Source organism: Mus musculus, chromosome 10 (assembly GCF_000001635.26).
Source record: "Mus musculus strain C57BL/6J chromosome 10, GRCm38.p6 C57BL/6J".
Taxonomy (NCBI): domain Eukaryota; kingdom Metazoa; phylum Chordata; class Mammalia; order Rodentia; family Muridae; genus Mus; species Mus musculus.
Window position 1 is genome coordinate 117,190,184 of NC_000076.6, and position 14,174 is coordinate 117,204,357.

The window sequence follows — 14,174 nt, forward strand, 5'->3', positions numbered from 1 at the left end:
TTTGAGGCATACGCTCTATGTAATACTTGCATTCATTTCCTAGGACGGCACTAACAGCACCCTGTACCCTGCGTGGTTTAGAATAACACAAGTTTATTCTCTCACAGTTTTTGATAGCATTCTGCCTAAGCTCCGCCCCACAGTTACCTGGCAACAGCAGGTAGGCCTGACCCACTATAAAAGGGCCTGCTTGCTCCCCTCCTCTCTCTCTTGCTCTTTCTCTGCTTCTCTACCCCCCCCCCTTTCCCCGCCTCTCTCTCCACATGCTCATGGCCAGCCTCTCCTCTCCTCCTCCTCCTCCTCCTCCTCCTCTTCCTCCTCCTCCTTCTCCTCCTCCTCCTCCTCCTCCTCCTCCTCCTCCTCCTCCTCCTCCTTCTTCTTCTCTCTCTCTCTCTCTCTCTCTCTCTCTCTCTCTCCCTCTCTCTCTCTCTCTCTCTCTCTCTGCCTCTCCTACCCTCTTAACTCCCCTCCCCATGTCCTGAATAACTCTATTCTATGTGGCTGGTCCCTCAGGGACCCATGCCCTGAATAACTATATTCTATTCTATGTGGCTGGTCCCTCAGGGGGAAGGGATGCCTAGGCATGGGCCTGCTGAGACATCTCCTTCCCCCATACCTCACCACGCCTCTACCAAACATATTCCCTCTTCTCTTTATCTTTTTATGAACACATCAGTTTTGGAGTCTGAAATGAGGGTATCAGCCAGCACCTCACTTTTCTGCTGGACTCCATGGGTAGACATGTGTCTCCAGGCAAAAAGACAAGCAAGCTCTTAGGGCCACCTTCGAGGAGGGATCACAGCAGAACACTAACTAAAAACGTTCAAAGTCTGAACGTTGCTATTCCTTCCTTCCCTTCCATATTCTACTGTTTGAAATTCCAGACCCAGTTAGTCTACGATAGCTTGGAACTGGGGTGGGAAAACCTGTGTTTTGGAAGAAGCCATCTTTAGATAAACCCAAAGGCTTTTTTATTTCTCTTGTTCTTGGGGTAACATCTGAGTCACAGGCCACTGCCTGCTTAAGTTTCCTGTTCTGTTTTCTGCTGTAAAGATGTATTTGTTTATTTTTACTTATTTATTATTGATCAATTACTTTATTTATATGTGTGTGTGTGTGTGTGTGTGTCTGTGTGAGTGTATATACTCGGGTATGTGTGCAGGTAACTGTGGAAGCCATGAGACAGACACATCAGATTCCTTGGAACTGGAGTTACACTGACTTTTGGAAGCCACTGGACTGAGAAGAAAGGCAGTTTCAAAGCAGTCATAGCCGATTTTCCCATTTGATCCTGGGGCATGGTTTCAGGAACCAAGGTGGTCTTCAGGCCAAAGTCTATAGGCTGATTGACTATGGTTTGTGGGTTAAACCACTGAGCTATACCCCCTCACCCAGGTCTTTTTATTTAGAGACAGGGTCTCCATATTGCTCAGGATGGCCTTGAACTTACTCCATAGCTGAAGCAAGCCTTGAAGTGCCATCTTCCTCCCTCAGCCTAGCATGTCACAGATATTACAGGCCTTTGTCAACAGCCTAGCTAGTAGTTTCCTTTTTAATATCCATCATAGATTTTATTATTTATTTATTTATTTATTTTGGGGTTTTTTTGAGACAAGACTTCTCTGTGTAGCTCTGGCTGTCCTGGAACTCACACCTCTGTGGTCCCCCTGCCTCTGCCTCCTGAGTGCTGGGACTAAAGGCATGCGCCATCTCTGCCCGGCTTACCATTAGAACTTTTAAAACGTTGTTTTATTTTGCTGGAGAGATGGCTCAGCGGTTAAGAGCACTGACTACTCTTCCAAAGGTCCTGAAGTTCAAATCCCAGCAACCACATGGTGGCTTACAACCATCTGTACAGCTACAGTGTACTCATATACATAAAACAAATAAATCTTTTAAAAGGTTGTTTGATTTTAAGCTATGGGTATATGTGTATATCTGTGTGTGTGTGCACAGGAGTGCAGGGGTCCCCTGGCACTGCAGCTGTAAGTGCTTGTGATCTGCCTGATGCATATAAACAAACCCAATCCAGGGGCTCTAAAGAGCACTGTGTTCTCTTAAACTCCAGGCTGCCTCCCTAGCCCTCCATTTTAGCATTTAAAATATCTTTGATGACTGACTCTGCCACCACCCCTCCCCCAACTTCTTATCCATTACTAGGGTGGTGAGACCAGGCTTTGTTTAACATGCGTGTATTTCAGTATAGAGCTAGAATTTCTTAGTCTTGGGTGGAGGTATTTTGAAGGAGGATGGTTTGGTTGTTTTTTGTTTGTTTGTTTTCTTTCTAAAGAGTATGGCTGAAGAGTTAAAACTTCAAATGACCAAAGGCATTGTGTTTCCTGGATGGCTTGTGATGTGATTATAGAAAGATAAAGAGGGGTGGGGTTATGCTCTATGGAGGTGTGGTGAGGTATAGGGGAAGGGGGTGCCTCAGCGGGCCCATGCCAAGGCATCCCTTCCCCCTGAGGGACCGGCCACACAATGGTACAGTATAGAATGTTAAGGGCATGGGGAGGGGAGTTAAGAGGGTAGTAGAGGAGGCAGAGAAAGGCAGAGAGAGAGAGACAGAGAGAGAGACAGAGAGAGACACAGAGAGAGAGAGACAGAGACAGAGAGAGAGAGAGAGACACACACACAGAGAGAGAGACAGAGACAGAGACAGAGACAGAGACAGAGAGAGAGAGAGAAACTAGAGGAGAAGAATAGAGGCCGGCCATGACCACATGGAGAGAGACTGGGATGGTGAGAGAGAGGGGAAGGGGCGAGTTGAAAGAGTGGGAGCAAGAAGGCAAGAGACCAAGAAAATGAGGAGGGTGCAAGAAGCCCCTTTTATAGTGGGTTAGGCCTATCTGGCTGTTGCCAGGTAACTGTGGGGTGGAGCTTAGACAGAACACTAACAGATTGTATTCCATTCTTAAAAAGTGGGTCTCTCACTGGGAGGTGATGGCGCAAGCCTTTAATCCCAGCACTTTGGAGGCAGAGGCAGGCGGATTTCTGAATTCGAGGGCAGCCTGGTCTACAGAGTGAGTTCCAGGACAGCCAGGGCTATACAGAGAAACCCTGTCTTGAAAAAACAAAAAAAATCCCCCTCCCCAAAACAAAACAAAAAACAAAACAAAACAAAAAAGTGGGTCTCTGTCAATGTGTGCAGTTCTGCTACGTGTCTCTCTCAGAGCAGACTACAGGCCTCTTAGAGCAGTCGTCCTAATGACCTTTTAATACATTTCCTCATGCTGTGCTGACCCCAAACCATAAAATTATTTTTATTGCTACTTCATAACTGCAGTTTTGCTACTGTCATGAGTCATGATATAAATCTCTGTGTTTTCCTATGGTCTTAGGCAACCCCTGTAAAAAGGGTCATTCAGTCCCTAGGGGTCGCGACCCACAGGTTGAGAACCCCACGTCTTACAGCCTCTTCCTTTTCAGTGTGTGTGATACCGTTCTAGTTAGCTTAGCAATAAGCCAAAAATCTGTAGTCTGCTTCTTATGTCAGATTAAAGTTATATGGTTAACATCTTGATTGGATATTGTCTTTAATGTATTGTTAATGATCCCAGCCTCTCAGAGAGAGGCACTCATGAATTCAAGATAACGAATCTGCCTTTGGGATTCAGGGCTTGTCTTCCCCTCGGGACTTTTCTGTTAATGCTCTATAATTTCTCAATGTATTCAATACAGAACAAATTCAAGTTCATCAAACAGATGTCTCCGAGATAAGCAGAATAATGCTTAAAAGTAATATAATATTTCATGTCTGCCAGGAGAAAAATAACCCAGACACTCACCATTTGCTGTAGCTTTTATTGATATTAGATGACAGTAAGATAACCAAGCATCAAGCAAAAAAATAATTACGTGTCAATTTATTCTTCCAACACGCCTTCAAGAAAACTTGTCAACACAGGCTCGGTGCATTGAGAAATCTGTACTTAAAGCAGCTCCTATCCAGCCCAAACTGACAATGTTGGAAGTCAAGCCAATTAAGTGTTTGCTGATCCTCCGTGTTAACTGACCGCCCTGGAGACTTCATTTCACTTCCTTTAAGTTTTAGGAGGGTTTTAAAGTGGACAGCTTTTCTTTTTAAAACAGGTCTCACTGTGATGTCCAGGCTGGTCTCAAAATGCTACCGGTACCACCACTAATGTTAAGCCTTTCATTAGTCATGGCTTAATTCAACAGATAACATTTGAAAGATTTTGTACCATTTTGGCATGCTCCAACTGCCTATAATGTAAAACTAAGTTTTTTTAAATGCTTGTTTGTTTGTTTGTTTGTTTGTAAACAGTAGCTCAGCCTTGGCTCAAACTTACATCCCTCCAGTTGAGACTGGAGAAACATCTACAGAGGTATCCTTTAAATGCTCTGGCGGTTCATGAGACTGCTCGACAGCCTTGCCGCGCAAGCCGTAAAATCTGCGGTCAATCCCTAAAGAAAAAGGAAAGACTTGACTCCACAAAGCTGTTCTCTGACCTCTGCACACTTACCATGGCATGGGTGCACACTCTGGGACACACACACACACAGACACACACACACACACACACACATGTTGATCACATTAGATGTTCTTTGTCTTGCTCTTTTAAAAAAGGCTGGGGCAAGAGTCTATGCTAATGTTTTACTAAGAGGGAAAGGTCACAATTCTAGGTCAGAAAGAGCAGATAATAAAGACATGGACCAGAGATGGAAACAAAGCCAAGACCCAGCCTTGTGTTTGGAATTCCAGCTTCGTGAGAACGCACAGTGGAGTTCTTCCTTAGACCACAGCAGTCTGTGCAAGAGAGGCTGTACCAAGGAGCAAGCGGAACATACTGGTTCTCCCGTGCCTCTTGTAGTCCAATGAAGGAAGCCCCTACAGGATGATAACCCTCAGACATTGCCAGACATTATCAGCCAAGAGCCCTTCCAGGCAGACACCAAGGAAGCTGGCCTAAGGCACACTGTTGCTTCTGCCAGAAGGTAGGAAGAGCCCGAGACCCCGCCTGCCAGGTTGGGCTGTCTGGAGAACTGGTTCGGCTGGAACCCCAGCTGCGTGGGTGGGATGGAGGCCTTGTCGGTGCTGATACTCAAGCCTGCAGCCTGAGCAACTCCTCAGCAGCCTGCTCAGGGGGAGCGACACAGCAAGGGAAACACACCCATATGTGGGGGCTGTGGGCCCAGCTCAGCTGCGGAGCCATGGCTTAGCGTGCACGGAGTCCCGGCCCCCGCCCCAAGAACAAGAAAAAAAAATAATCCAACGCTTCTCTTTATTTTTCTCCTGTTCCAAACTCTACTGGAGTCGGTCGGTTTCCATCCTTTCTGCCCTGAGCACTGAGATAAAAAAAGTATGACTTCTGGCCTTGTGATCAATAATAATTCAATATTAAGTGTCATAAGCCTGAGTTCTTGCTAGGAGAGTTCAACGCTACAAAGGAAAGAGCCCAGAAGAGTGAAGAACCTTCGAGAAATCTACATAAGATGTCAAGTCTAGCCGGGCAGAGAGGTGAGAGGGGCCAGGAGGGTGCACCCCCACGTGGTTTACAACATAATCTCAATTGTTCGATTTTCCTAATGAAGACTCGAGAACCAGATGTTGAGGTAAAAGCCGCCTAACTCAGAGGCTGAGCAAGCACCCAGCTGACCTGCCTTAGTCGCTCCCCACCAGCAATGTCCTCGCTAACAACTCTTTCCAACTCCAAGTCCCGCCCTTCCACTTCCTGTGGGTCTCTCTATCCTCTCTTCTTACTCTCTATGGTTTATTTTTTTTTTTTTTTTCCTCAATAATCTATGTTTACTCCCTGTCAACAGACTGATTGCTCCACTTCTTGACCTGTGGTTGGCTTTATTCAATCCTGTTTATAACATACAAGCAGAAATCTCTTGGATTAAAGCTGTGTGCTAAAGCTGAGCCACACATCACAACTGAAAATGGGTTTTTCTAGTACATAACACAATCTCAGGGTTCATGTGATCAAATATCCTATAGCATCCTTTTACATTTCCTGTGCACACCGGAAAGACTACACAGGAGGGATTCTGTTAGAAGATTAGCATAGGTTGTTCCTACACTTTCTACTCTGAAGGCCATGGCTAAGGTGTTGCAGTGATCAACAACAGCAACAAAAGTCCAACTCATTATGATTTAAAACATTAAACATATCCACGGGGGGCGGGGGGGGGGGGCTGGAGAGATGGCTCAGTGGTTAAGAGCACTGACTGCTCTTCCAGAGGACCTGAGTTCAATTCCCAGCAACCACACGGTGGCTCCCAACCATCTGTAATGGGATCTGATGCAGCCTTCTAGTGTGCCTGAAGACAGTGACAGTGTACTCATATACATAAAATAAATAAGTAAATAAATCTTTAAAACAAAACAAAACAAATAGACTAAGAAAAAAACCCTATCCACAGCAACTTGGGAAGTTCAAGGTCGGCCATTCCAAAGATGTTTCGGAAACTAAGTGTCTTGTGTTCTGCAATCTTTACTTTTCTGGCTTCCATCCTTAGATTTATTGCATCATAATCCCAAAAGACTTGCTGCATCTCAAACATCACATCTTCACAGAGCAATAGGTAGGAAGAAGGAAAAGAGGAGGCAAGAAAACTTTCTTCTTCAGGGTTTTTCTGTCAAGATGAAAGCACTTACCAGAAGTGTCTCAGAGGCATCCATTACACTTACTGGCCTAAGATGGTTCTACAATCCTGGATTAATCAGTGGATAAAGAGATTTAAGAGCCACGGGATTCACTTCAATCCATTAAGACCTAGCTGCTGCTGCTGCTAAGTAAACTACTACACATCAAAACCGGCTTCCCTCCTAATGTTCCTGCTTCCAGCAATGCATGTCTTCTGAAAAATTGATGATGTCACTGTCACGCTTGAGCATCTTCCATGGCTTTTCCTTGTTCCATAGGTCAGGACCAATTTCTGGATCATTTATTCTCCCTCATGTTAACTTTTCAATTTCATTCTCTCTTGCTCAGCTGGGAGCACTCTGTTTCAGACTTAGGGAACCAGCTGAAATTCTCAGGATGAATCTTGCTGGTCCTTACATCCATTCGTGTGTGTGTGTATGTGTGTGTATATATATATATATATATATATATATATATATATATATATATATATGTGTGTGTGTGTGTGTGTGTGTATCATATGATTTATAATATTTAACATATAAATTATATATAGATACAGATACACATGTGTGTATGTGTATTTGTATGTGTATATCGTAATATTCAATATATAAATAATATGTATAGATATACATATACACATGTGAATATGTGTATATGTATGTATATGTCATATATGATTTATAATATTCAATATATAAATCATATTATAGATACATACATGTGTGTATGTTTGTATATATCATATATGATTTATAATATTCAATATAAATCATATATGTAGATACACATATATGTGTGTGTGAGCACACACACACATAAACGTATCCTGGGCTTTTCCCAAGTAGCTTCATAACTTCTATATCTCATCTTTTAAACATAAATTTTAATGCCTCCTCTTCGAAAAGCTTTCCAGAATGCTTCTTGGCTTTCTCAATAGTGTCCTGTTAATAACCCTTTTATGACATCTACAGCCCTGTGGCAATTACTTATTTCTTCATCTTTTTCCATCTAACTGAAAATACCTAGGGCTTAGCTTGCTGTCCGGAATGCAGAAGCCACTTTTAAAATGCTGACCTAGTCGGGTGTGGCGAGGCGCACCTATAATCCCTGCACTTTGGAGCCTGAAGCAAGAGGACAGTTAGTTCAAGGCCGACCTGGGATGCAAGGGAGACCCTGTCTCAAAACAATGATTAATAAAAAAAATTCTAAGAGTAATAGAAATTTTAAAATGAATCCGCGCTCTGGGGAGTCTTCAAACCCTCTTTGTCCCAACCTATCTCAAGGCCTTCTCTTTGTCTCTGTTCTCATTTAGTAGGACACTTCAAATTCTATTCTTTTGTTTTTATATTCTTTGGTGCTGGGACTCTAAGTACACACTACCGCTGCTGAGCTACACCTCCAGCTGACTTTCTTCCTTTCTTTTCTTCTTTCCTTCTTTCCAGTATAATTTCTGGGGCTGGAGAGCGGGCTCAGCAGTTAAGAGCACTTGCTGCTCTTGCAGAGACCCAGGTTCAGTTCCTGGCTCACAGCTTCACACTCCCAGGGGACCTGATACCCTACTCTTTTTTTTAAAAACAATTATTTACTTTATGTATATGAGTACACCATTGTTCTCTTCAGACACACCAGAAGAGGGCATCAGATTCCATTACAGGGGAATGTTGTGAGCCACCATGTGGTTGCTGGGAAATGAACTCAGGACTTTTGGAAAAGCAGCCAGCACTCTTAACCGCTGAGCCATCTTCCAGCCCCTGATACCCTATTCTAACATCCAAAGGTACCTACAAGCAAGTGGAGTACCCAGGATTCCAGCAGCCACATCTCCATATGCATAAATAAAAATTTAAGCTATCTTGAAGTATAATTCCTAGTGTTTCTCACTCGTAGAAGATAGTTTGTCTTCAGCCCCGTGGTGTCAGCCGTTCATGGGCTTAGAGGAGCTCACAGGACGATGCTTGCAGGTCTACAGAGTCTCTGCTCCTGACATGGTCGTGGCGGAGGTCAGGGGGCGGCACTTGGAAGTCTGAGGTATCTCTAGTCCTGCTGGATTCCATGAGAAAAATTCCTAACTGCTGTGTTGACACCCACTCATGCAGTCTTGTAACACACACTGCTAGTATGCACAGATGTGCAAGACACCATGTCAAAGCTGTCTCTGGCAGCTGCAGCCTCCACTGTGTCTCCAGTGATGGACTTAATGACCTGGCACTTAGATACACATAAGGTACAGTTTGTGGGACCGTGAAAGGTAGTGTGGTCCCCAGTTGAACTAAGGCTAGAAGCCCCGGAGGTTGTTTTATTTATTTATTTTTTTATTTTTTAGTATAGGATAGAGTTTATTCAGGGCATGGGTGAGGGGAGTTGAGATGGTAGTAGAGACAGAGAAAAGCAGAGAGAGAGAAGAGAAGTAGGGGAGTAGAGGCCGGCCATGAGCATGTTGAGGGGGAAGGGGCAAGAGGACAGAGAGGGAGCAAGAAGGCAGAAGAGCAAGAGAGAGCAGAGGGGGCAAGCAGCCCATTTTATAGTGAGTCAGGCACACCTGACTGTTGCCAAGGTAACTGTGGGGCAGAGCCTAGACAAAATGTTAACACAGTTGATGAAGTGAATGTGTGTGTGTGGCCTCGGTCTTTTCCATACAACCTACTCCTCTGTCTTTGGGTTGGAGGCTTGAGGGAGCTCAACTACTATTTCTTAGAGTTCGCTTACACGCTAATGTCAAGGTCCTTCTTCTTCCTTCGTTCTCCAAACCCCTCCTCTTTTCCACCCAAAGGGCTAAGATATCTCTCTTTCCTAAGAGTCTTGTGCCTTTCGCCTGTCCTTGGGCCGCTCTCTGAAGAATCTTCAATGTTTCCTTTGTGGCACTCGCTTCTCTTCGGAACCCTAAAACACACATCTGGCTGGCTACCCCAGTTACTACTGCCTTACATCTGGAAACATTCATTCCCAGCTTGTCGACAGTGCCACAAACCAAATCCCAGGGGGAAGAATTACTAAAGCCAGTAGCTCAAGCAACATACACAGTCCATGGGATGTTTCATGGGTCAGTGTCCCTAGAATTGGTCATTTGAATTGGTAATTTTCAGTGGGCTTGTCGGCGCACAGCTGTAATCCCAGCACTTGACAGGCAGATGAAAGAGGATCTTGCTTCTTCAGTCCAGCTCAGACCAGACTGGAACCAGCCTAGGATATACAAAAAATGGGGAAATTTCACTTTGAAAAAAAGATTTCAGTGTTTTGTCTTCTTTATCTCTTTCTTTCTCTCTCTCTCTCTCTCTCTCTCTCTCTCTCTCTCTCTCTCTCTCTCTCTCTCTCTCTTTTAGATAAAAGTACAACCCTGTCAAGGGATTAACCCACGCAGGAGGTCAGGGCCCTTGTGATTTAGTTGTCTCTGAGATGCCACCCCAGACACACCCAAAGGTGTGCTCCGCTAATCCTATAGGCTTTCTTAGCCAATCAAGTCAACAAAATTAACCTCCCTAGCACATATGCCTCATAACTCAGAAACCTAGGGTACTCGTGACAGCAAGTCCAACAGGAAGACAGGGATGTAGTCACAGATCAGATCACGATTCGAGTGTTTACAAGGATGTGGCAGGTCACAACAGGGAGCCCTGTGGTTCAGAAAGAGTGTTCTGACAGCCAGGTGACCTCACAGTGGCAAGCACCTGTGCCCACACCATTGTCGCCCACAGAGAAGATGGCGCAGGGCAGCTGGTTCTCTATGCTTGCCTGCTTCAAGTCCATCTTTTTGTGGCGGGGAGTTCCTCTCAGCATCCTGCAAAGTCCATCTCAGGGTCATTCTGATAAGGTCACTACTTGTTCCTTGTTTCAAACTGGCAGGAATGGCAAATACCACAGTAAAGTATAATGAGAGCAATAGACGATGGTTTTGTTACAGTGTGTGTGTGTGTGTGTGTATCAAGGCTGGGCTTGAACTCACTTCAATCCTTCTACCTCAGTCTCCTTTATACCGGGATTACCAATCTGTATCATCACATCCAAGTTAATTCATTGGCAGTTAAAGGGATTGTGAGATAGAAGTATTGAAGGATTGTCCCAAATGTATTTAGATGACATAGGCTTCTTTTGCTATAAAGCAGACAAGAGCCAGGTCTAGTTACAGGGACAGAGTTTCCCAAGGGAAATATGGAAGAAAAGAACCTGGGTCATTCCCGTCCTTGGTGCTGGCTCACTGCGACACATACAGCCCTTTGTTGACAGGTGAATGTTTTAGAGGAACACTTGACTTATTATCGACATGGCACAAAAGGATACAGGGCTGGGGATATGGCTCAAGTGTACAGTGGCTTGCCTTGCAGGTGTGAGGCCTGTAGTTCAATCCCAACTATCTCAAGAAAGGAAACAAAACCAACCAAAGTGGCAGAGAATGAGCAATGGAGATTAACGTATCTCTGAGGACTCGTGGAATAGCTCCCGCATCTGGCAAGCGCGATCTGCAGTCCAAATGTGACTTAGATTTTGAAACTTCTGCTCACTGTGTAGAAGTCTGTGGCCATCTGCCAAAGCTGCATGCACGTCAAGGAGGGTTCCACCGACACAAGACAATCGCCAGAACCTGCCTGCCTCCACCAGAATGAGCTTCGATTTTCTCCCTAGAATACAGCTTTGTTTGATGAAGGTAGACAAGAAAATCTTAGCTGAATGCTCTCTGTACCCTGAAACAAGGTCTTGCCAATAGTGATTGGTTTGGGGGCTCCTCTGGTTTCAGACACTTGCAGAGTTCTCTCTCTCTCTCTCTCTCTGTGTGTGTGTGTATAGGGGGAGGAGAAGTTAAGTTGAATATTTCTTTCTTCCTGTGGAGATATGCAAAGGAAGAAAGGAAGAAATGAAAGAAAGAAAGGGTGGTGGCTGGAGAGACCGCTCAGTAGTTAAGAGCACTGATTGCTCTTCCAGAGATCTTGAACGCAAGGTCCTGAGTTCAAGTCCCAGTAACCATATGGTGGCTCACAGCCATCTGTACTGGGATCTGACGCCCTCTTCTGGTGTGTCTGGAGATTGTGTGTGTGTGTGTGTGTGTGTGTGTGTGTGTGAGAGAGAGAGAGAGAGAGAAAGACCAAGTCCTATTGTCCTATTGTCCTTCCTGGAGAATTTTTTCACAAGAATGAGTGGTTTTCTAGCAGGGCCAATGAGTGATCCTAAAAATGTTGCAATGACAGCAACCAACAAAGTGCTTTCTTCATCTCCAGACTGTGGGAAGCCACATACACCATTACAAGATGGCGCTGGTTACTGCTGGCCACCACCCATAAGTTCGGGTAAACCACCAATGTGCGCATGTGCATAAGGGTTTCACGTCAAGTCACAGCCCATCCCTGGGAATGTAAATGAGGCACTGAAAGCACAACCAATCAGGTATAGACACGCCACTCCTAGGCCTATATAAGCAGCACCAGTTTTGGGGCTGGGGTCTTTCGCCTTCGCTATCAAGCTCTTCCAATAAACGTGTGCAGAAGAATCCTGTTGTGGCGTCTTCCTTGCTGGCGAGTCGGGCGTCCACACCAGACTAGCTCTAAACACAGCAGAGAACGCAGTGATCATCGTCCCCGAGGAGCCGGTTTGTGATCACAGAGCTCTGGCCTCCTGATAAGGCAGGTTACAGATGGCAACTGCTCACTCCTTTTCCTTTTCAGTCAGGGCCTCGTGTAGAGCTGGCCGCCTCAAACTTTCTACTGAGCTAACTGCCTTAACCTTCTGATCCTCTTGCCTCTACTTTATGGGCCTGTACCCCAGTTTGGATGGTACTGGAGGTCAACCCTGGAGCTCTGTGCACGCTAGGCCAACGCTCAGCCATGAGCTACATTCCCAGGCCTGGTCGTCAGCTTTCTTCTGCTCAGAGGCCTCAAAGCATTCACCCATAGCCATGTGGTGGTGGCACTCGCCTTTAATCCCAGCACTCAGGAAGCAGAGGCAGAGGCAGATGGATCTCTGTGAGTCCCAGGCCAGCCTGGTCTACAGAGTTTCAAGACAGCCAGGGTTACACAGAGAAACCCTGTCTCAGAAAACAAACAACAGCAGAAATGCCCATAATGTTGGTGCTTCGGCTTCACCCAGACTGGGTAGTGTCTCTTTCTAGCCAAGTACCAGATGCTGCCACTCTTGCCTTCCTTTGCTTTGAGCAGAATCTCACAGAGTCAGTGAGCTAAGGACGACTTCGAACTCCCGAGTGCTTCACTGGATACTTTCTTCGGCTCAGTAGAAAGCACCGAAAGTTTGTTGCTACCGACCCACGAGGGACCCAAGCTGTCACGGAAGCCTAGTCATTTCAAATTGTCGACCCTGTCGTAACCAGTCAGAGCTTGGCGATAGAAGGACTGGAGGAGACGAGCAAGGGACCCTGTGTGCTTGCTCAGCTGCCCTTTGAACCACATCTACAGCCAGCTCTCCTTGCTCCCGATAAAGGCTTCAAGATAAGCACGGTTGGGAAATCTTACTCCTGATAAGTAGGACTAGGCAATTCGGTTGCTTAGTTCGGGGATTTTCCTGAAGCCAGTGGCTTTGCCTGTATGTCTCTTGGACAGATTCCAGGTCCCCAGCTAGAGGAGATGGTTAATAGAATTAAAAAAAAAAATGATGGGAATTTTCTTTTCCTTGTTTGTCAGATGATTAACACATCAGTGGACTGAAGCCCCTAAGTTGTGCGTCGTCAATGTTGGTCTGCAGTGCAGGGAGAGCAGTTGATTGGCAAGCCTGGGTGCTTCGTGCTTGTTCTTCATACTGACCATGGCAGAAACTGAGAGCTGAGGTTGAGGTTGTACCAGCATCTTCAGCTCTGAGGATGGGTGGCAGGGAAGGCATGATCAAGGGGTGGGGGTGTGTGGGGTGTGCCAGTCTTGCAGGATCTGGCTGCCTCTGGCTTTCTGGGCTGGTGTAATGGCCCTGTTCTCACAGAAGTGCTGACAAAACATGACAAATAGAAAGCAGATGTGAACTGACCTTCTAAAAATGTATTTCATGTCTTTTGACTCTCCAGACAGATTCTCCAGGGTAGAAGCTGCCACCTTCAGACAGCAGTGCTCATAGCACTGGAGGCTGACCTTCTTGCTGGGCTCCCAGGCCAGCCCCTCGCCACAGAGTTTTTTGGCCATATTGTGTCAGCATCAGTTTCACATCTGCTTATGCAACTACCAAATACACAGGATTTGTGCACACGTGAGTTAGACATACTAGCCAGGCACACGTTTAATCCTAGCCCTTGAGAGACAGAGGCAGGCAGATCTTTGTGAGTTCCGAGCTAGCCTGGTTTAGATAGCTGGCCAGGGCTATACAGTGAGGTCCTGGGTCTAAATAAATAAATAAAATGGAGAGGGGAGAAAGACAGGGCTCAGCAGCTAACAGTACCTGCTGCTCTTTCAGAGGACCCAACTTCTGTTTCCTTACAAGCATCCGTGACTCTAATTCTTTGGGAATCCCATAAGCACTGTGGTACACACAGCATGCGCAGCAAACATACACACATTAGATTAAAGAAGAGAATTTTATTTTGTTTTTTTGAGACAAGATTTTTCTGTGTAGCCCTGACTGTCCTGAAAT